Source organism: Cydia splendana, chromosome 27 (assembly GCF_910591565.1).
Source record: "Cydia splendana chromosome 27, ilCydSple1.2, whole genome shotgun sequence".
Lineage (NCBI taxonomy): Eukaryota > Metazoa > Arthropoda > Insecta > Lepidoptera > Tortricidae > Cydia > Cydia splendana.
Genome location: NC_085986.1, coordinates 7,639,613 through 7,662,389, shown reverse-complemented (window position 1 = coordinate 7,662,389; position 22,777 = coordinate 7,639,613). Strand labels below are relative to the sequence as shown.

Here is a 22,777-nt window from a genome sequence, read left to right as displayed (position 1 = left end):
CACCATACTTGTCATCATACTTAAAACAAAAACGCATCTCTACTATAAGAATTATGGTTCGAAATCGAATGACTAGAAAGGAATGTCAAATGGTTAAAGGGTTAAATAAAAGTAAACAAAATCTACCCTCAAATGGCTCCTTAAGCCAGTTGAGGGTAGATTAAAACATTACACGATCAAATAATCTAGGTTAAAGTCAGGTCGTTCAGTGACAGATCCAGGCGGTTTGGTTGGTTAACTATAAATGATATAACTACCCGAAAATGTACAAATTGTTTGTTTACTTTTATTTAAATACCTAAAGATACAGAGTATAGCTTTTCTGACTACGCTATATTTTTAGGATACAAAACATAATGTCAAGCATTGAGATATTATAAGTATGTATTGTTTTTTTTGAGATTACTGAAACATGGTAAAACTTCCTAGGTACCTAAAGATTATAGCAGAGAAAGGGTTTTTAGCAATTATTTATGTATGAAAGTATTGTTTCGCAAAAAAACACACGTTTCTTTATATTAAACGTCAGGCGCGTTATTACAGGAATATTCTGCTATCAAAGAATTTCACTATGTAGTAAAGAAAAAAAATATTTAATTGTTTCCGATTTTATCTAATTTAAACTACTTTTTAACTTTTCTGTTGAAAAAAAAAACTGAAACTGTTGACAATACTAATTAAAGCAAAAAAAAAAATCTGTTTTTTGACGCGAATGATAAATAATTCGTAAAAGCATTGCACTTCAATATTTTATAAACACTTTTTTTACTAATGCGTTTTTTATATTTACAGGAGAACAATTATAATTCTGCTGCAATAATTTCCACTCCTGAGAAATGTTCCTCTTTCCAGTCGACATGGAGTCTACAGAGGCTTTCGGGGACTGAAGGGACTGAAGCCGGTTACTGAAGTACCCTTTTAAAGAATAATATCCAAGATGGAAACGATTAAACTGTTTTGAGTTCCGTAGGTGGGCGTTTTCTAAAATAAATATTGAAAAAACCTGTTTTTTTTCAAATCTGGACGTTCTTGGGCCCATTCTACTCAGAATCGATAGCATTCTCCATCCCACCATTAAAAAAGATGTCCCAAACTGTCCATTCCATTACGTCACGTTTTAGTATGAAAAAAAATTTCACTTGTATGTGCGTGACGTAGTGGAACGTACAATTTTCATACAAATTTTTGGGACATTTTATTTTATCATCAGAATTGAATATGCTAGTGATTCTGAGTTGCAAAAACACCAGGATCTGTGAGAATCAGGTTTCCGATATTTATTTTAGAAAACGCCCAGGTACCTACTTGTAATATTTATTTTATTTTTCATCTTAGGCTAGGTTTTAATAATATGGACATAAAAGTAAAATACAAAATAGGTAGGTAAAATCGTCAATTACTGGTCACCGGCTAATAACTGGCCACCGTTAACTAAATTAATTTTTAGTTTCTACTATTCACCTATAAACAGAATTCATTTTAGTATTAGGTTCCAATAACTGGCCACCATTCAATAACTAGCCACATTATACTAACATGAATTCTGTTTATAGGTGAATAGAATTCATTTTTAGTTTAGGGTGGCCAGTTACTAAACAGTGGCCAGTAATTGACGTATTACCATATAATCATATATTATTATAAAAAACCTAACCTAGGGTGCCGCCGGCAGCGGGGTAAGGCCCAAGCTGCCGGTGGTCAGGGCCGCAGAGTGATGAACCGACGGACTATCCGCGCCGTGTCCAAGTCTACCGCCTTCTGCATCTGACCCTTGATCCATCCACCCAGCGAGAGTCTCTCTAGGTGTTGGTCGAGACTCTACGCTATGAGACCATTCGCTCACACGACTATCGGAACAATGATCGTCGAGTCAATTCAAAGCTTTTAAAACTGTTTATCTATCTGATCACTACACCTTATAAAACAAAGTCCCCCTGGTTGAAGACCCACCGCGTCTGTCTGTTTGTGTGTATGTATGGGGTTGTGCACAAATCACGCGAGTTGTTTTCGACTACTTTTTGACCCCCCTCCCCCTTGGTGATACTTGGTGAGGTTTTTGGCTACCCCCCTCCCCCCAATCACACGTGTATTATTTTGAATTTTTTTCATTCGACCTAATTTTAAGATAAATAGTATTCTATACAGAAATTCTTGTTTATTTTTCTATTTTCGTTAAATAGACTCGCTATTTTGAAGTGCAGAGTGAAGATTTATGTTTAACGAAACCGAGAAAAGGTATCTACTCATGTGGTAGGTTTTTTTTCTTAGTTTCGTTCACTGTAGAAAAATACACGTGAGGTTTCGTTATACCCCCCCTCCCCCAACGTGATCTATCGTGATTTATTCCCCCTATCGAATAGAATAGAATAGAATTAATTTTTAGATTAATTAATCATAGAGTGATTCGTGAGGAAGGTGTCTAATTTGTTAAGGTTTACCCGCGCGAAGCCGGGGCAGGTCGCTAGTACGTGTATAAACAGAACCCTAAAAACGACGTAGGGGAGCCATAAGAAGTTAATTTTATCGTCATTTCACCCATTCAATCGGAAATTGATTGATTCTAAACTCATGACATGCATGTTTCATGTTTCCTGTCGTTTTCATACACGAATATACTTAATCATTGTTTTTATACTCGGATACTAACATTATAGAGGGCCTAGCCAAGATGCCAGTCCAAGGGCGTCGCCAGCTGATGGGCTAGGGGAGGGGGTAGTTGCTATGGCCGATATGAAATTATGACGTTGAAATAACACTTGCACAGTCTGGTCTATCAAAATCGCTGCCAACTTAACTTGGTCTAACTCTAGTGGCGACTCTGTTCGACACCCTTGTAATAACGAGGGGAGGGGGAAGAGCAAGCTTACTCTCCTGGTGGGGGGAGGGGGGAAGGCACAGCTGTCTCGCCTGGATCAGCATGGCGACGCCCATGTGACAACCGTTTGCGCCGTAGCGATCAAAACGGTAATATTAATCTCTCTATCACTCTTCCATATTAGTGCGATAGAGAGGCTCTAGGTTGCCTCCCTAAAGGTCCATGTGGTGGTAAATTTGCTGTTCTTGTGTGAGGTCTTGGTAGCTCAGATGGCAGAACAATCGGCCAGCGATCCATTGTAGTGAAAAGTAAGCAATTCGCCAGTAACTGGCCACTGTTAGTAATTGGCCACCCTAAACGAAAAATGAATTCTATTCACCTGTAAACATAATTCATCTTAGTATAAGGTGGCTAGTTATTCAAGGATGGCCAGTTATTGAAACCTTATACTAAAATGAATTCTGTTTATAGGTGAATAGAATTCATTTTTAGTTTAGGGTGGCCAATTATTAACAGTGGCCAGTTAGTGGCGAATTACCCTACCTATACTCTGTATCTTTAGGTATTTAAATAAAAGTAAACAAAATCTACCCTCAAATGGCTCCTTATGCCAGTTGAAGGGTACATGAAAACATTACACGATCAAATAATGTAGGTTAAAGTCAGGCCGTTCAGTGACTGACCCAGGCGGTTTTGTATTTGGTCGGTTAACCAATAAATGTTATAACATGGTTATAACTACCCGAACATTTACAAATTGTTTCTTTACTTTTATTTAAACATCTAAATATACCTGCTAAGAGCTGGGTGTATTGGGGATGGGGTCGGAGGAGGCTACCCAAGCTGCCCAGGACCGGAGTCAGTGGAAGAAAAAGATTCGAGCCCTACACCCCAGCAGGGGGTAACAGGATGGAAAGAAGAAGAGAAATATACCGACCATAGCCTACCTAGATTTAATATTTACCTTCTCAAAATCCGGTATTTCTTCTTTCGGTTTCTTATCCTTTTTCCCCTTCTTTTTTTTCTTTGCCACTTCCTCTTCTTCCACGACTTTCTTTTCCTCAACTTCTTCTTCTGCGTGATAAAATAAGTTTTTTGAAATGAAATGAAAATATTTATTTTCAGGCAACTATTGGCCCATAGATAAATACCTTAAAACTAGCATACATATTATTATAAAATATATCTTAAAACTAAAAACACACATGGCTGCCAGGCAGTTCACAACCCCGCAGAGTCAGGGAGCCGGCCGCCCTCCCGGGCGCCGCAGCTGTGGAACGAAATTCGGCTCTCATTGACATAGAAACCGAAGTTGTTATTTTTATGTTTTTTTGATTGAAATATGTTTTGCTAGGCATTGTTATGGTAACCTATGAATTTTAGACGATTTGGAACGAAAATTGTCGGCTTACGATTTTTTTTCAAAAACAATGTATGGAGCAGGAACAAGAAATCACTCAATCATCATTATTACTCAACAACCGCAAAACAAACCATAATATCCTAGCAGGTGGTTATACTACGAATTATTTGTGATTTTTTGGCACCCTACACATTTCCGTCACGGGTGCGGTTTTTTTAAATCTTTTATTGTTTCTTTGCAAATGCCACGGAAATCGACCTTGACATTTTAAGGTTGTTTTGATTGAAATGGGGTTTGCTCCGCATTCTTTTGCTAACTTATGAATTTCAGATTAGTTGTAATCAAATATATAAAAAAATCGTAGCAATTAAATTAAAATATTTAATAATAAAAGATTAATGAGCCGTGGCAAAATGCCGGGATAACGCGAGGAAGAAGAAGAAGAAGAATAATAAAAAATAAAAAAAAACCGCACCCGTGACGGAAATGTGTAGGGTGCCAAAAAATCACAAGTAATTCGTAGGATAACCATCTGCGAGGATATTACCATATTTGTTGCGGTTCATGAGATATTTAGATTTTTTGTTCCGGCTCCATACATTTTTTTTGAAAAATAATCATAACTCTACTATTTTCAACTCAAATCGTCAGAAACTTACAACTTAGCATAAACATACTGGGCGAAACCCATTTCAATCAAAAAAATCTTAATATGTTGACTTTGGTTTTTGTGTTTTTTCCATAAAATCAATTATTGATTTAAAAAAAACTGCACCGGTGACGGATATATGTAGTATGCCAAAAAATCACAAATAATTCGTAGAATAACCATCTGCGAGGATATTACCGTACTTGTTGCGGTTCTTGAGATATTTTGGTTTTTTGTTCCGGCTCCATACATTTTTTTTTAAATCATAATTCTACTTATTTCAACTCAAATCGTCTGAAACTTATAATTTAGCATAAACACACTAAGTAAAACCCATTTCAATCAAAAAAATCTGAAAATAATGACTTTGGCTTTTGTGCTTTTTCCATAGAAACAATTAATGATTTAAAAAAAACCGCACCCGTGACGGATATATGTAGTATGCCAAAAAATCACAAATAATTCGTAGTATAACCACCTGCGAGGATATTACGGTTTGTTTTGCTGTTCTTGAGTAATAATGATTTCTTGTTCCTGCTCCATACATTATTTTTGAAGAAAAATCATAACTCGACAATTTTCATTCCAAATCGTTTAAAATTCATAGGTTACCATAACAATGCCTAGCAAACCCTATTCCAATCAAAAAAATATAAAAATAACAACTTCGGTTTCTATGTCAATGAGAGCCGAATTTCGTTCCACAGTGCGCCGTCTTTAGCGGTCACGCACACTTCAATAAACACTTTGCGTACACATACGAACACAAACAGATATTATATACCGGGTGTGGCCTGTAACATGAGCAAAAAATTAAACTGTATGCTGTACTCCTCATACTGACCAACATTTGTTCAGCGACTTTTAAAAATAACTTGTGGTTTGATTTTTATTACACTTTAATGTTTATTCTAAGACGCAATGTATTGCGAATTTTGTTATGTTTAAGGCGTGACAAGCAACGTCAATCACACTAATATGGCGTGGCGATGGCGTCCATTGAAGATAATATTTATTTTGTATAAAAAATAGGGAGTCTAAATATTTCATAATTTTTAAAAGTTGTTGAACAAAAGTGTCACCGTTTGAGGAGTACAATCTTTGTTTTAATTCTTTGCTCGTGTTACAGGCCACACCGTGTATATCGGTCCGACAGCTGACGGGGGGCTCCGAAACAGCTGAATTTATCGGAAGCGCCGCACCGATGTCAGGCGTGGCTCACTCCGCAATTTCGTCGCTTTGCTACAGGTAGCTAAAAGTACATACTTTCCACACCAATTTTGGTGGCTAGCCATAAGCCGCGCGTGGCGCTGTCGCCACCTAGCGGCCATATCTGTCCTGATCACGCGTTTTGTTAGAGAGTGTCTTCTGTACCTAGTACTATTATTTATTCTGTGCCGATATCGGATGTAGGAAGGCGCCTATGACAATAATAGCTACAGATGAGTGCCATTGGCATTATCTATCGTTTTTTAGTAATAATGATCTATTAAATGTATAAATAGATACAGAGAAACACATATTTCTTACATTTTACTTCATTCCGACATCCGATATTCGGATCGGACAATGTGAAAACGCTCTAAGCCGATACGGGAGCGACAAACGCGCGTACAAACATACATACATGGGTAAAAACTCATTTATTTTATATAATAAGTGTTATAAAATGAATATAAAACTAAAATTAACTACAATTAAGATAACTAAAGCTAAAAGATAAAAATACCTATCAAAAATTTGCGCCCTTTGTAACCTGCCCATCACGCAGGCAGCGTTCCCGCGCTGGATTGCTATGGCCAATCTTTGCGCGAGAAGCTGCCTGCGCGAGGGTAACATGTGGCCTGCCTTAGGCGTTTGCTGAGCGCCTTGTGGAGGCCCCGAGCCCCCCTACCCCACGGGCCTAGTGTCTCGACGCCATACATTGTAAAATAGAATACCTTGCGGAAGACTCTCTTCGGACCATTGGAAAGCTACCTCCTCTACTATCACCTCCTCTTCCACCGCCTGTTGACATTATAAATAAATAAATAAATATTTGGGGACAGTCTTTCACAGATCGACCTAGCCCCAAACTAAGCAAAGCTTGTACAGATAAAGTGCATAATTGATTTCTATCGTATTTTCCCGGAAACGTTCATATTTGTCATGCTACTTCAGTCAACGTCAGTACTTTTTGTACCGAGACTGGCTGAAATAGCAATACACGTTCATACGTTTCCGTGAAAATACGATGGAAATCAATTATGCACTACATCTGTACTATGGGTACTAGGCGACGATATACATATATGTCGGAACCTGACACCAGAAAGACGTTGCAGCGTTATAGTTTATTATTTTAGACGCCTGTATAAAATCGATTAGCAATGTTGAGCTGCGTATTATTTGGTTGTAACGAAATAAATAAAGTTGCGTAGAGAGTAACGCCGTCTATTGGCGCATTGTTGAAATAAAGTTGCGTAGAGAGTAACGCCATCTATTGGCGTGTTGTTGAACTAAAATGACAGGTAGAAGGCTTTGGAACGTCAAGAGGTTTCTCTTGGGTGAGCGTAGGCACGAGTTGGCATTTTTGTTGTTATGTTGGTAGACTGGTCGAGCAGGTTGGCCAACTTGACTGAGGCGGGAGCGGAGAGGCTCCGCCGCTGGTAGTTCTTCTTGATCGGACCGCGCTAGAGATCGGACGTACTCGTTAGCCAACCTCGTGCCTAACTCGCCACGTTCCTGAAGGCTTATACCTGAAGGATTATTCTGATAGCTTATAGAATCTAACGTTCTTTAACCATTTAGCTAAGTGTTTTGTTTCAAGTATAATCATAATCATATTATAAGTATTATTCTGATATCTTATGTTTCGTTAGAAGCTTACTTTTGTGAAATAAAGAAAGGATGTGTTATGTGTTGTTTTGAAAAGATGTGTCCCTCTGAGTTTGTTGCCGGTCCCATATTGGGCTAAATCTTCTCAGGTCAGAGGTGTAGGGTTGGAGCTGGCCTAGTTTGACTTGAATGAAGATTTAAACGATTTTAAGTGAATTTTATTTTGAGTTAAAAATAGCAATTAGTTCTTTTAAACATTTAGTACTGAAATATAGTAGGCGCTAGTATGGTTAACGAGTTCGAATGTTTATTTCATACACTGGTAGCATAATAGCATACTGGTTTAGCTGTGAAGTAATACATCTAGATACTAGCCCATCGGTCTTCGACATATATATATTTACAATGGAGGCATTTATAATGCCCAATTGTAATGCATTTATAATGCCCAAATGGAGGCAAATAATGCTCGGGCTTGTATAAAATGTATTAATTGATTTATTTGTTAATTTAATTGTTATTAGTTTATTACCTTCTGTATACTAACATTACTAACATAGACTAAGGCATTGTTACTAACAACTTTTTATGGGCCACAGGCCTGAATTAAAGGAATATTTAATTTATTTATTTTATTTTATTTTAAAATATGCAAAATAACTAAAGACATAACTATAACATACCTTCTTCTTCTTCTTAGGCTTCTTTTTGACCTCTGGAAAAGAAAAGAAAACTTATCTTATTAGGTTCAAAAATTTTATGTTTTTAACTTCTGGTCACATTCTGCAACTCTTGCAAGTTATACGTACTGTTACAAACATCATTGATACTTAGAGCTTATATTTAAAACAATATTTATAAATGAAATAATATAGGTGATGAAATGACTAGATATTTTTTAAACAATAACTCAATTCTACACTTCACCATTAACATACATAAATATCGGTCGAATACTCGTAACCTATGAATGTATTCCAATAAACAATACGAATATGTAAATCCGGTTAAAAATTCGTCCAATCGAAAACGCTAAAGTTCAACGTATTGTACAGGCGCCATCAGATATATCGGAGCGGCCGAGGTGATCAAAAATATCTGAACACGCACTGTAGCTCGTTGAGAATAGAGGCGTGTTCATATATATGTGATCACCTTGCCCGCCCCGATATATGTGATGGCGTGTGGCCCAAATATCATGGGCATACATTAAATCAGGTACCGACCTTTTTAAATTTGTGGTGATTCGTTCGTTTTTACTGTTTTTCAATACAATGGTGTAAACAGGGTGTGTTGCTATGTGGATTGTGCTATCGATCAAATAAAATATGATAACGTACTAGGACTGATGCATATGTGACGTTCTCAATCAAGTGGCACAGTCATTTGCAATAATATGTTTACCTCTGACTTTTATTATCAAAAATGTACAATTATAAAAAAAAACAGAATGAGCAACAACAAAAACATGGCGCTAGTGCAGAGTGGAGGTAGACGGGTTAGGTAGGGCTGCACCGTCATTGAGACCGAAGAAATGTTGGATGGGTTTGAATTTGTGTCGTGTCCCAGGGATACACATCGGCTCGGATTATCGAAATCATATGTTTGCAATAATATGTTGCTCTTCGAAGGCCGCAAAAATATGAGACGCCCTACAAATCTGCCGTGCTAACAACATATGCAGTAATCGCAGTTGAGAAGTCATGCAATTGTTTATCTTGTTCTCTTTGAATAAGTTTTTTATTTAAACGATGATTTTCATGCAACTACTGCACCTACAATAAGCAGGGCAGAAATAAGGTCGTGTCAGATATTTTTGCGGCCTCCGTTGTGTAACATATTATTGCAGGTGACTTTATCACATTGTCGTTTGCCATATGGACGCCTTGACATGCTATTATTTGCATAAGGATACAAGCTTTCGTCTTTATGGTAAGCGACAAAGTACCTTTTGATTGAGAACGTCACATATGTTCTCATCTAGCGCATTTTCTGAAGTTACATCTGACAAAGTATCAAATGGGAGGCGATGACACAATTTATTTTATTTTTTACTTGATTCGGTGGCTGCCATTCCTCAACCCACTAACGGAGTGGCAGCTGACGTCCATGAGGGTTCATTATACATAGCCGTTAACCACTATACGAGTTATCACCCGGGAGGCGATTGGTCATGGAAATCTGTTCCTGGCTCGAGGTATAATACCAATTGTACGAATATTTCAATTTGAATTTTGCCTTGTAGGTATACAAAGATAGGTACGCTAGTTTATGTCTGTCAATTATTGAAATGAACTCCAAGGCATTGGGGCTAGTATTAGATATACGGGTGAAATATAATTTTAAAATGTGTCACTAACGAAATTGACCCTTGTTGGTCTTAAATAAATTTAATTTTTAATTTTAATTTTTAAGTAATTGTTTCCATTAAAAACGGTCGGGTCTTTCGAGTCGATTTTCTTTCTATTATTAATGTATTATTTTTTTGGAAGTAAATGTGTGGAAACATTACAGTGGTGTCTTTTCGTTGAATGTGAATAAGGAGGAAGATTTACCCTCGACGGGGGCTGGTGGTAGGGACTCGAAGGAAGCGCTGGTATATGAGGTGCCCATCCACTGGCTTCACATCCGTCGCTCATAGGAGTTATGACCTTACCCTCGACGGGGGCTGGTAGTAGGGACTCGAAGGAAGCGCTGGTGTATGAGGTGTCCGTCTACTGGCTTGAGATCCGTCGCTCATAGGAGTTGCTCATCATGACCTTACCCTTGACGGGGGCTGGTGGTAGGGACTCGAAGGAGGCGCTGGTATATGAGGTGTCCTTCCACTGACTTGAGATCCGTCGCTTTTAGGAGTTGCTCATCATGGCCTTACCCTCGACGGGGGCTGGTGGTAGGGACTCGAAGGAGGCACTGGTGGATGAGGTGTCCGTCCACTGACTTGAGATCCGTTGCTCATAGGAGTTGCTCATCATGACCTTACCCTCGACGGGGGCTGGTGGTAGGGACTCGAAGGAGGCGCTGGTGTATGAGGTGTCCTTCCACTGACTTGAGATCCGTCGCTCATAGGAGTTGCTCATCATGGCCTTACCCTCGACGGGGGCTGGTGGTAGGGACTCGAAGGAGGCGCTGGTATATGAGGTGTCCTTCCACTGACTTGAGATCCGTCGCTCATAGGAGTTGCTCATCATGGCCTTACCCTCGACGGGGGCTGGTGGTAGGGACTCGAAGGAGGCACTGGTGGATGAGGTGTCCGTCCACTGACTTGAGATCCGTTGCTCATAGGAGTTGCTCATCATGACCTTACCCTCGACGGGGGCTGGTGGTAGGGACTCGAAGGAGGCGCTGGTGTATGAGGTGTCCTTCCACTGACTTGAGATCCGTCGCTCATAGGAGTTGCTCATCATGACCTTACCCTCGACGGGGGCTGGTGGTAGGGACTCGAAGGAGGCGCTGGTGTATGAGGTGTCCTTCCACTGACTTGAGATCCGTCGCTCATAGGAGTTGCTCATCATGACCTTACCCTCGACGGGGGCTGGTGGTAGGGACTCGAAGGTGGCACTGGTGTATGAGGTATCCGTCCACTGGCTTTAAAGTTCAGATCCGTCGCTTATAGGAGTTGCTCATCATGACCTTACCCTCGACGGGGGCTGGTGGTAGGGACTCGAAGGTGGCACTGGTGTATGAGGTATCCGTCCACTGGCTATTTAAGTACAGATCCGTCGCCTATAGGAGTTGCTCATCATGGCCTTACCCTCGACGGGGGCTGGTGGTAGGGACTCGAAGGAGGCGCTGGTGTATGAGGTGTCCTTCCACTGACTTGAGATCCGTCGCTCATAGGAGTTGCTCATCATGACCTTACCCTCGACGGGGGCTGGTGGTAGGGACTCGAAGGAGGCGCTGGTGTATGAGGTGTCCTTCCACTGACTTGAGATCCGTCGCTCATAGGAGTTGCTCATCATGACCTTACCCTCGACGGGGGCTGGTGGTAGGGACTCGAAGGAGGCGCTGGTGTATGAGGTGTCCTTCCACTGACTTGAGATCCGTCGCTCATAGGAGTTGCTCATCATGACCTTACCCTCGACGGGGGCTGGTGGTAGGGACTCGAAGGTGGCACTGGTGTATGAGGTATCCGTCCACTGGCTTTAAAGTACAGATCCGTCGCCTATAGGAGTTGCTCATCATGACCTTACCCTCGATGGGGGCTGGTGGTAGGGACTCGAAGGAGGCGCTGGTGTATGAGGTGTCCTTCCACTGACTTGAGATCCGTCGCTCATAGGAGTTGCTCATCATGACCTTACCCTCGACGGGGGCTGGTGGTAGGGACTCGAAGGAGGCGCTGGTGTATGAGGTGTCCTTCCACTGACTTGAGATCCGTCGCTCATAGGAGTTGCTCATCATGACCTTACCCTCGACGGGGGCTGGTGGTAGGGACTCGAAGGAAGCGCTGGTGTATGAGGTGTCCTTCCACTGGCTTCACATCCGTCGCACATAGGAGTTGCTCATCATGACCTTACCCTCGACGGGGGCTGGTGGTAGGGACTCGAAGGAAGCGCTGGTGTATGAGGTGTCCGTCCACTGGCTTGAGATCCGTCGCTCATAGGAGTTGCTCATCATGACCTTACCCTCGACGGGGGCTGGTGGTAGGGACTCGAAGGAGGCGCTGGTGTATGAGGTGTCCTTCCACTGACTTGAGATCCGTCGCACATAGGAGTTGCTCATCATGACCTTACCCTCGACGGGGGCTGGTGGTAGGGACTCGAAGGAAGCGCTGGTATATGAGGTGTCCGTCCACTGGCTTTAGATCCGTCGGTCATAGGAGTTGCTCATCATGACCTTACCCTCGACGGGGGCTGGTGGTAGGGACTAGGGACTCGAAGGAGGCGCTGGTGTATGAGGTGTCCTTCCACTGACTTGAGATCCGTCGCTCATAGGAGTTGCTCATCATGACCTTACCCTCGACGGGGGCTGGTGGTAGGGACTAGGGACTCGAAGGAGGCGCTGGTGTATGAGGTGTCCTTCCACTGACTTGAGATCCGTCGCTTATAGGAGTTGCTCATCATGGCCTTACCCTCGACGGGGGCTAGTGGTAGGGACTCGAAGGAGGCGCTGGTGTATGAGATGTCCTTCCACTGACTTGAGATCCGTCGCTTATAGGAGTTGCTCATCATGGCCTTACCCTCGACGGGGGCTGGTGGTAGGGACTCGAAGGAGGCGCTGGTGTGTGGTGCGGGAAGTTGGAGGAGCAATTAAACAAGTGAATGCTGATTAAGGACTGAAGTTTTATTCAATAAACACGTAATTTATAGCTACAAAAACAGCAAGGTTGCATTATTACTTACTTATGAACTAACTCCTTACATCTCCCACGGAAAAGAGAAAAAAAAAATTACATAAGTTTTTTTTTTTTTTTTTACATTGGTGTAAAATAAAACTTAGTTCTATTTTTATGAACTAACAATGGCTTACCATTAATTTCTATCTCTACATTAGGTGAAAGATCTTTCAATACTTTATATGGGCCCAAGTATATACTATCTAACTTACTGCCTACTTCATTTTTTATTAAAATTAAATCATTGGGCTTATACATAATAGGTTTCTTATTACAATCATATTTTTCTTTTCTTTTCATTTTTGATTTTATCAAGTTATCTCTAGCCTCTTTTTGAGATACCTGGAGTCTATATTTTAACTCTTTAGGGTAGCTTTCGTGATTGTACAAAGGTTCTACAATATTACCCATTAAATTGCTAGGAAGTGAGCATTTCCTACCGTATACAAGTTCAAATGGCGTGTATTTAGTTTCAGTGTGAACTGAAGTGTTAAAAGAAAAACTCCAGAAAGGCAGCCATGTACTCTATGTTTGTGGATGCTTTTCTGATTGTATACGTAAAAAAGCAGCCAAGTGCTTGTGTGTATTTTCCAACGCACCTATGCTTTGATGGTGGTAGGCTGTAGAGTTCAATTGGTCTATATTTAGAAGTTTACTTACCTCTTTGAAAGTAGCTGACAGGAACTCTGTACCCTTCTCGGTCGCTATCCGTTTCGGAATGCCATATCTAAGTACCTAAGAAATTGTTGACAAATACTCGAGCGACTTCCTCACTCTTCTTTGAAACCAATGGATACGCTTCAATATATTTAGTTAATTCGCACTGTACGGTCAGTATATAAGTATAATTATTCTCATCGAGTTCGACTGGGCCTATTAAATCTAAGAAAACTTTTTCGAACGCGTACGTGGCGGTTGTGGTAATAACCATGGGTTCTTTTATTGGAATTGAGTACTTATGTTTTTGGCATTTATCACAACTCCTTACAAATTTCCGTATATCTTCCTCCATATTGGGCCAAAAATAATATTTTTTAACGTTATTGTACATCCGTCTCATACCCGCGTGGCCACTGGTGGGTAAAAGATGGAAATCATTCAATATTACCTTTCTTTGATCTTTGTCGTCTACTCTTATTAAATCTTTTAAAATACATAGTCTTAAGTTCGAACTGCAGTCTGACTTTTTAAATTCATGCAATAATTTCTCTATAAATATGTAGTTATTATTATTTTTCTTTATATATATCACGTTAACGTTTATTTTCCTACAAAAATTATCTAACTCTTTCACAAATTCGCCTGGCGATAATTGCGATGAAGAATCTAGATATTTAATAAACAATATTTTCTTTAATGAATCATAGAGAAATATTTGATTTTCCACGCACACTTGTATATGATTCCGTTTCTTAATTAATTCTTGTCGTGTCAAAAATTGTAATTCTACCGACTTCTGAGGTTTACTATGTGTTTCCACGATTTTCGGTTGATCAGGCCGATCATCTGTAGAATCAATAGTCTGCCTAGAAGTAGCGGAAGCCTTCCTAAACTGTGATCTTGTCATTACATGAATACTTTCATTCATTTCCTTTAATTCATCGCTATTTATACAAATACGTGACAATGCATCGGCCGGTGCGTTATCCGATCCCTTCACATACTCCACTTTGAAATCATACTCCTCTAGCGCTAGCCTGAACTTGAGTAATCGACTTGAGGGATCGCGCATGCTAAATAAATAAACTAATGGTTTATGATCCGTTCTGATTATGAACTTACGCCCATATAAATAAGGTCTAAAATGTTTTATGCTCCATACTATGCCAAGTAGTTCTTTATCTACGGTCGGGTAGTGCTTTTCGGCTTTATTTAATGTTCTACTGGCAAATGCTACTGGCCTATTATCAAAATTACTTAAGGTAGCTCCAAGTGCGTATGCTGACGCATCAGTTTGCACAATAAATGTGTTATTTTCTGATAAATCTGGGTATTGCAATACAGGTGTCGATGTCATAGCTTCTTTAAGTTTTTCAAAAGATTTTTGACAGTTATTATCCCAATTAAATGTTACATTTTTACGTGATAAGTGGTTTAATGGCAAAGCAATTTCTGCGAAATTTCGAATAAATTTTCGATAATAATTAGCGAATGCAACGAATCTTTTTACTTGGTCTGAACTAGTCGGTGTTGGATAGTTTTTAATTGCACTTATTTTTTCTGGATCGGGTAACACACCGTTAGATGACACTACGTGTCCTAAATACAATATTTCTTTTTTTAAGAACTCACACTTACTTGGATTTAACTTAAGGTTGACTTTCCGTAATCTTTTAAAAACATCCATTAAATTAGAATTGTGGTTATCTAGATTCTTTCCGAAAACGATTAAATCGTCCAAATAAATTAGACACTTGTCATATGTTAAACCAGACATTGCTAAATTCATCATTCTAGAAAAAGAATTTGGAGATGACTTGAGACCTTGCGGCATGCGAGTCATGCGCCACTGGCCTGAGGCAAAGGCTGTATAATTTCGACTGTTTTGGTCTAAATTGCATTGATAATATCCGTTTGCCAAGTCTAAATGTGTAAAATATACGCAACCTGATAAAGAATCAATAATTTCGGTAATATTGGGAAGTGGAAATTTATCATCTTGAATGCAGTTATTTAATTTTCGGTAGTCCACAACAATACGCCATTTTTTCTCACCACTTTTATCTAATTTTTTGGGAACTATTAGAAGTGGGCTAGACCACTCACTTGAACATTTCTCTATTATGCCTTGTTTTAGCATACTTTCTAACTCAGTGTTTATTAAGTCTTTCTGAGCGTGTGGTAACCTATACGGTTTCGTATAAATAGGACTAGTGTTCTCTTTTAATGTTATTGAGTGATTGTAAATATTTGTCGTTGTTAACTTGTCACCGGGTAAATAAAAAATATCGGAATATTTGGCACATAAGTTTTCTACAGAAATCTGTTCTTCTTTGTTAAGGTTTTCTAATTTTAAATGAGTAAATAAATCCTTTACACGATCTACACTTTTTGAGTCGCATTTATCAAAACAACAAATATCATAATCACTCGCTTTATGTATTACTAGCTTTAAATCACTTAGTTTAATCTCTTTTTCGGTCGTGTTTAATATTTTTATAGGTAATTTTCCATTGGAAGGTCTAACTATTGAACTAGCCAAAAATATACCGTCTTGCAATTCTGATGAAAACACTACGCAATCTTCTTCTAAGTTTGTAGTCACGAAATGTAATGATTCGGTTCTTGGTGGAAGAGTTAAATGAGTTCTATCATTTTCAAAAGGTATACAAACTGTCTCATTCTTACTTGATTCTAAGGTCAATTCCATATTTCGTAAATCTATCAAAGCGCGGTATTTTAAAAGAAAATCTTTACCTATTATTCCGTCCCACGTGGTTGAAAAGAAGTCGTCAAAAATATAAAACTTATGTTGAAATACATGGTCACGTTCCGTTAATTCAATGTAAGCATATCCGATTGCTTGTTTTGTTCCACCTATTCCGTTAATAATTAACTTGTCTTTATAAATCGGAATATCTAATTTCAAAGCGATCGCCAACTTCAAAGCACAGATCGAGGCACCGGTGTCACATAACCATAATTGTCTTTTGTTTTGCACATTGAAATAAACTAAACATGTATCATTACTTGCAAATATAGATTCATTATCCACGAAAAAACTGATTTGGGCTCACATTTTCATCAGTTTCAGTTTCAGCCGTAAAAATACGGTTGTTGCGATATCCATTGTTTCCATGAAAAGTGTTAGACTTACCTCGGTTTCCTTGATAGTTTCTGCCTCGGTGATTGCTCTGGAACTGGTAGCCTCCTCTGCCAGCTCCTCTGCTCCTGTAGTTGTATGATGCTCCTGTTGCCGAATGTCCTGGGTTGTGTAGCGTCCTTGCGCCTGAAGAGTAGTGTGGTTGCCCCCTATAAGAGCCACGCCCTCGAACGTACCCTCTACTGAAATAAGTTGTTTTACGATGGTTAAAAGAAAATACATCACTTGACGTATTGCTTGAAGTCGTCTCTTCGTCCTTGGCACCCTGTATGGCGTCTTTTAAAGAGTCGTAATCGCGAGCTGCAATAATTGTACTTACTCGACGATTGCGCAATCCGTCCGCGAATCTTTTAATCGCTTGTTTTTCATTAAGACCTTTTAATACTTTAAATGCATTTGAGTCACCGTCTGATTGCGCGATCGTGAGATCTACAAACATTTTCGACAATTTTTGACCAAAGTCATCAATCGAAGACTCTCCTTGTCTCAAGGTCTGCAATTTATTTTGAATAGCTGTGGCTGATTTTTTAGGCAACAATAGTTTTTTCATATCTGTCACTAAATTTTGGACAGAAGTGTATGACGAACTTAACTTTAATTTAGCTACTTGTGTAAGTCTATTTTTCAAGACAAAGTTTATGAACTGTTGTTTCGCGTCACTTTTTAAGGTAGAGTCGTAGTATTCTATAGAGTCTATTAATTGATTAATTGCAACTTCATCGTCAGTCATGGACGGTATTAATGAAAGCGCTATTTTCAAGTTAAACTCGCCCATTTTGAAATTTTTATTAGACGGTGGATTTGAACTTGTATAGGTTTTGTGACAAAAATCCTCTATTTGCTTATACAAACTCCTAATATGTTCATAAAAATTCTGAATATCCAATAAGCTTTGACCAGTCAGTTTTTTCTTATCGATATCTACCTGGACTTGTTCACAAATTTTTAGATAGTTAGAATATATTAAAAATGCCTCTTCTAACTTTGCATTAAGGACTTCAGGCGTCCTTCTATCATAACTAAGCTTAACTAAATATTCTTTAATGGTTTTTAAATCACCAAGTAACTCTTGCAATTTACTTATCATATCAAATTAACATATTTATCTTAACATTAAAAAAATCTTACGATCATGAAAATGAAGTATGCAGACAATCCTTGCTGAGAAATAAAGAAAACTTACGCGTAGGTACGCTCTAATTACCGTTCATGCCGATTTTTACACTAATTTCACTTCACATTACCGAATACGCGCACTTCACTTTCACTCTGGAATCGCCGTAATGTCCTGATGCTGGATACTGGGTCACTCGTTCATCTTGTTTGTTGAATAAGAAACACCTCGAGCAGGTCCACATTGATGGCAGTGAGTGTGTGTCTCGCGAAGATCTCGATTGAAAGAGCGGCGAAGGTTGTATTGCACGATCAAATCTCTTGACCATTTGTCGTGGCACTTCTTGTATATCTTATAGCAAGCGTAGAGTACTCCGATGGCCAATAGTGCACAAATCACTATCATAACAATGCTGATCGACGATAAATGATTTTTCATCTCGTGCAGATGAGCGTCGTTGGCAGATTTCCCCGCAGCGTTTTGGTTGATGAAAATATCTTCTTTTTCGACTCTTGAATTACACATTGTTCGATTTTATTTAAAAAAACCCGAATGATGTATGAGTGTGTCGGCTATTGTCCGATTAATGCAATTTCGCAACCGCGGCGGCGCGCGAACCCGACACCTCACGTGGCAGGGTCGCCATGTGGTGCGGGAAGTTGGAGGAGCAATTAAACAAGTGAATGCTGATTAAGGACTGAAGTTTTATTCAATAAACACGTAATTTATAGCTACAAAAACAGCAAGGTTGCATTATTACTTACTTATGAACTAACTCCTTACAGGTGTATGAGATGTCCTTCCACTGACTTGAGATCCGTCGCTCATAGGAGTTGCTCATCATGACCTTACCCTCGACGGGGGCTGGTGGTAGGGACTAGGGACTCGAAGGAGGCGCTGGTGTATGAGGTGTCCTTCCACTGACTTGAGATCCGTCGCTTATAGGAGTTGCTCATCATGGCCTTACCCTCGACGGGGGCTGGTGGTAGGGACTCGAAGGAGGCGCTGGTGTATGAGATGTCCTTCCACTGACTTGAGATCCGTCGCTCATAGGAGTTGCTCATCATGACCTTACCCTCGACGGGGGCTGGTGGTAGGGACTAGGGACTCGAAGGTGGCACTGGTGTATGAGGTATCCGTCCACTGGCTTTAAAATACAGATCCGTCGCTTATAGGAGTTGCTCATCATGACCTTACCCTCGACGGGGGCTGGTGGTAGGGACTCGAAGGAGGCGCTGGTGTATGAGGTGTCTGTCCATTGGCTTCAGATCCGTCGCTCATAGTAGTTGCTCATCATGATCTTACCCTCGACAGGAGCTGGTGGTAGGGACTCGAAGGAAGCGCTGGTGTATGAGGTGTCCGTCCATTGTGTCTCTTCTGGTTCTGGCTCCAGATCTGTAGCCTCCAGGAGCAGCTCATCTGGGATTTCTGGCTCTGAAACATTATTTGATACAAATTATATACCGTCGCTTAAGACAAAAAAAAAAAAAACCAAGTGCGAGTTGACCTCGCGCACGAAGGGTTCCGTACCATTACCCAAACGGCAAAAAAAAACACGTTTGTTGTATGGGAGCCCTACCTAAATAATTATTTATTTTATTTTGTTTTTAGTATTTCTTGTTATAGCGGCAACAGAAATATATCATCTGTGAAAATTTCAACTGTCTATTAGCTATCACGGTTCATGAGTTACAGCCTGGTGACAGACAGAGAGACAGACAGACGGACAGACGGACGGATAGCGGAATCTTAGTAATAGGGTCCCGTTTTTACCCTTTGGGTACGGAACCCTAAAAAGGAAAGACCCCCGCAAAGCTTTCTGGTGCGTAGCTGTCCATAGCCATCAACCGTGGTAATGTTGCAAGCATTTATCTTCGAAAAACTGGCCCCGTTGGATGCAACATCCTGTATACATACCTTGCCTATCTACCCATATAATTTGAAGAGACTGTTTACATAATATTAACCTAATTCGATTGAAATCTACCTAAGATATATTTAATACTAACATTAACACTTTAACTCTAAATAAATTTCTATATGATTCCATAATTTGTACCGAATCAGGCGTGGCTCACTCCGCGATTTCGTCGCTTTGCTACAGGTAGCTAAAAGTACATCCGTTCGGCTCCAATTTTGGGGTTTGTCATAAGCCGCGCGTGGCGCTGTCGCCACCTAGCGGCCATATCAGTGCTGATCGTAACAGACGCGTTTTGTTAGAGAGTGAGTCTTCTGTACCTAGTACTATTATTTATTCTGTGACCGAATGCTAGGGTTCCTTTGATATAGTAATATTTCGGTGTAATCTGTCTAATACCCTTAAAAAAGCAATTCTTGTATATTTAATTATTTATATAAGTATATATATTGGTGATGTACCGACTATTGATTTGGCCGACTAGCCGACTAGCCGACTAATCGGCGCTCGAATGGCCGATTAAGTCGGCCAGATCATTAGTTTCGTATAAGTTCAGGTGAAAAACAATAGTTTTGCTCCTTTAGTTGCGCTATTCATCATATTAGCTTCGCTAAAAGGTGTTCTCAGGTTCAAAGACCTATCACAAGAATATTCGTTCAATTTCTGTCTTTCTTTTATTTTGTGATCCTGAGCAGACTGTCAGTACCTACAGCTTGTAGGAGGTATTTCCAAGGCTCTCTTTCCCGTACGTAGCCGCCAGTTAAGAACCTATCCCCTGTGGTCAGCGTCTTTACGAGCAACGTGCCCTATCTAAGTCTCTAAATTTTGCAATACCATTAATAGTTCCCCATGGCTCCACCATTAAGAAAACCAAAAACTGAATAATAATAAAATTATTTAACTATCGAACTTGCATATGAAATTACACGAGAATCAGTTGAGATCGACCTGTAAAGGAAAACACCAGCCCACCAACATAACATAAGATAACGATCAAACGGTCAATTACATGAACAAAAGTTTTCGTATGCACCCTGAATAGGTAATTTAGTAAAATAGACATAAAACATATGCTAAATATTGACTGTTCATTTATTTTTTCTGTTTTTCTTTCACTAATAAAGTGCCGACTAATCGGCCATTTTTGCCGACTAGTCGCCGACTAATCGCCGACTACAAATATGGCCGGATAGTCGGCTTTCCCGACTAGTCGGCGACTAGTCGGTACATCCCTAATATATATATATTTCGGAGATCTCGTAAACGGCTCTAACGATTTCGATGAAATTTGCTACATGGGGGTTTTTGGGGGTGAAAAATCGATCTAGCTAGGTCTTATCTCTGGGAAAACACGCATTTTTGAGTTTCTATATGTTTTCCGAGCATAGCTCGGTCTCCCAGATATTAATATGTTAACATTGTAATCGATACTATAATTCAGTATAATTCAGTGTTATTAACACTTAAGTTAAGAGGAAAAAGTTACCACTACTTTTGGGGTTCTAAAATTTCTAATCTGAAGAGAAACAGACTATATTATTTCGACATCCTTGAAAATGCTTTAGTCGATTTGTCTCCACGTTACGATCATCGCATTATTATGGGGGACTTCAATACGTGCCTTTTAAAAAACGACCACCGTTCGCGCAAACTTAATTCCCTAGCATCTTCCGTAAATCTTGAAGTCTTACCCCTCGGCCCCACTCACTTTCCACATAATGGTCCTCCCTCTCTTCTAGATTTAATTCTAACGTCTTCCCCGGAAATCGTGGCCTGTCATGGCCAATTTAATGCAGCAGCCTTTTCAAATCACGACCTTATTTTCGCCTCATTCAAAATTCGAGCCCCCAAAAGGCGTCATAAGATAGTTTTGCGCCGAAACCTACATGACGTTGATCTACAGGCTCTCCAAGATGATTTGCGGAATGCTGACTGGTCATCCTTGGAGTTGACAGATGATATTGAGGTTAAGCTGGGGACCTTCAATGACGTTTTGCTCGCGGCTTTTGATAAGCATGCTCCATTGAAACCTACTCGAGTCAAGCACTACCCCGCGCCATGGCTTACACCTGAGATTAAGTCACTCATGGCTAAGCGGAATCGTGCTCGCGTCAAACTCCGTAAAGACCCTACCGATGAAAACCTGCGTGCTTTTACTTCTTTGCGCAACCGGTGCAACAAAGCGTGTCGAAATGCAAGGCGTAATTATATTCACCAGTCCATTAACGATTGTCCTCCCGCAAAGCTGTGGAAATTTCTTAAATCTCTTGGGGTGGGCAAGAGTCATCAAGGTCACACGGGTGTACTCGATTTAGAAGCTATCAATCGGCACTTTAGTTCTTCCCCGGTTGAGCTTGACCCTTCTGTAAAGCAACGTACGTTATCCATTCTAGCCAATACTCCTCGGCCCGATACGTCCTTGTTCCACTTTCGCTCTATCTCACCGCAGGAGGTCCTTGCAATTCTTAAAACAATTAAAACTAATGCCGTTGGTGAAGATGCCCTGAGCTTGGGCATGATTGTGCTCGTGGCGGAAATTATCGCACCCGTTCTGGCCCAAATCATTAATTTCTCTTTCTCGTCTGGCTCCTTCCCCTCTTCTTGGAAACTTGCACATGTAATTCCTTTGCCAAAAGTATCTAATCCTTCATCCCTTTCCCAGTACCGTCCCATTTCTATTCTTCCAATCCTCTCAAAAGTAATCGAACACTTTGTACACAAACTTCTCTCCTCCTTTCTAAATAACTATAACCTCTTGAATCCCCTACAGTCTGGTTTTCGCCCCGGACACAGTACTGTCTCGGCTTTGGTCAAGGTTACCGACGACATTCGGCTCAATATAGAGAAAAAAGAGCTAACGGCTTTGGTTCTTTTAGATTTCAGCAGTGCTTTCAACACCGTGGATTTTGACGTACTTCTAGGTATTTTACGTAATTACAATCTGTC

At 40.1% G+C, this 22,777-nt stretch overlaps 1 protein-coding gene across 1 annotated transcript in view; it reads right to left on the bottom strand.

Annotated features, from left to right (window-relative positions):
• Positions 1–19,355, bottom strand: part of LOC134803718 (dynein axonemal intermediate chain 7-like) — a 66,737-nt gene extending 47,382 nt beyond the window's left edge. Inside the window, exons 1-4 of the mRNA XM_063776526.1 lie at positions 19,219–19,355; positions 8,328–8,359; positions 6,768–6,834; positions 3,780–3,889 (exon numbers count right to left, since the gene is read on the bottom strand). The gene's annotated coding sequence lies outside the window, so the exon portion shown is untranslated. The remainder of the gene's footprint in view (positions 1–3,779; positions 3,890–6,767; positions 6,835–8,327; positions 8,360–19,218) is intronic.
• Positions 19,356–22,777: the final 3,422 nt, after the last annotated feature.